The 1,686-nt window shown below is 70.9% G+C and overlaps 1 protein-coding gene across 3 annotated transcripts in view; it reads right to left on the bottom strand.

Annotated features, from left to right (window-relative positions):
- The window catches only part of LOC119308342, a 9,418-nt gene that overhangs the window by 1,714 nt on the left and 6,018 nt on the right, over positions 1–1,686 (bottom strand). The window lies entirely within an intron of this gene.

Below are 1,686 nucleotides of genomic sequence, written 5' to 3'. Positions count from 1 at the left end.
GCCGGCGTCACCGATCCCCCTCCGCCCCCGTTCCCCACCGCGCCTCCCATGCCGCGGGAATGGGGGGACGAGGCGGGTCGCCCCAAACGCCGGGCCGACGACCGCCGTGAACCTCCCCACCCCTCCCCCGATGGCCGCCGGCGCGAAGAGGACCTGCGGCAGCAGCTTTCCTCCCGGCCGGCGCGGCACTCGCCGGCGCGTGAGCCCCGCTCCCCGGCTCGTGACGACCGCCGCTCCCGGTCCCCATCGCGCCGCTCCACTCCGCGGGGGGCCCCCCGTGACCGTGACCGCGGCCGGTCCCCGGCTCGGGAGACTCGGCCGCCCCCTCGGCGCCGGTCTCCCTCGCCGCCCCGACCGCTCCCCTCCAACGCCGAAGCCGACGCCACCTCCAGCCGCTACCAGCCCCCCCGCTCTCAGGCTGCGTTCCCGCCGTCCAATGGTGGTAACGGCAACCGGGGACGCCCCGGATCCAAGAAGAAGAAGAAGAAGGGGCCCCCGCGCCCTCAAGCCACCACCGCCTCCGCTCCTGTGGCTCCTCCCCCGGGTGCCGCCGCCGCGGCCGGGGCTCAGCCGTGCTTCAACTGCGGCCTCTCAGGCCACTTCCAGGTGGCATGCCCCAACCCACCCTCGTGCTACTTGTGCAAGGAGTCCGGGCACCCCGCGATTCTCTGCCCGGATCGCCCGGTCTCGGAGGAGCTCATGATCTACGGGCACGACATCGAGGACTTGGCTTTCTTCCACATCGAGGTGCCCAAGCTCGCCCCACCGTCCCCCTCGCAGCTGGCTGTGGTGACGGTGATGGGCGACGCTGTCGTCACCCCGGAGCTGATTGAGGCTGAGCTCAACCACCTGTGCCGTTGCTCGTGGGACTGGCAGGTGACCCCCACGGCCCCCAGCTCCTTCTCCGTGGTGTTCCCAGACGCGATGAGCATGGGCTTCTGCACTCGCAGCAACAACATCACCCTGGCGCTCAACGACATCGTGGTGAACATCGCTGAGCCACAGTGGGATCCCAGAGCTGTCGCCACCCTGGACACGGCTTGGCTCCTCATCTCTGGCCTCCCTGATGTGGCCCGGTCCGAGCGGACCATCCGCAGTATGTCCAAGATCCTGGGCAGGGTGGTGGTGGTGGATGAGCTCTCCCTGCGCAAGGAGGAGGAGGTGCGGGTTAAGGTGAAATGCCTGGACTCCTCCAAACTCCACGTCACGATCTGGGTCTTCTTCAACGATGATGGCTACGACCTCAAGATCCGCCCCGAGCCCCCGTCCCACGTCGGCCGTCCTCGCCTCTCGGCGGGCAGTCTCCCGGGAGGGGACCATGCGGCTGATGACGACACCCACCACCGCCGCTCGCGCTCCTCCCGCTTCGATGATCCTGCCGAGGAGGATGAGTCGGAGCACTCTCGCTCCCCGTCTCGGGACTCCCCCAACCCTCCCGCGGGTAGGGGTGGGTCGGGGCCGGGGCGCTCTCGGGTGACGGCTACCGATCTCGCGGTGGCCCTCCGCCTGGCCACCCCTCTGGCTCCCTCCCCATCGGTGTCGGAGTCCTCCGGCGTCATCTCCAGCGTGAGCCTCCTCGTCGCCCCGCCCTCGTCCCCCCGCTCCCCCGACGCCACCTCGGCCCGCCGCCCTGCGACACCAGGGGCCGAGCCCACCCCCGCCGGCTCGGACCCCCTGCTGTCCCCC

This window comes from Triticum dicoccoides, chromosome 5B (genome assembly GCF_002162155.2).
Source record: "Triticum dicoccoides isolate Atlit2015 ecotype Zavitan chromosome 5B, WEW_v2.0, whole genome shotgun sequence".
NCBI classification, from domain to species: domain Eukaryota; kingdom Viridiplantae; phylum Streptophyta; class Magnoliopsida; order Poales; family Poaceae; genus Triticum; species Triticum dicoccoides.
Note: the sequence above shows the minus strand (reverse complement) of the source record. Positions and strands in the feature narration are given on the sequence as shown.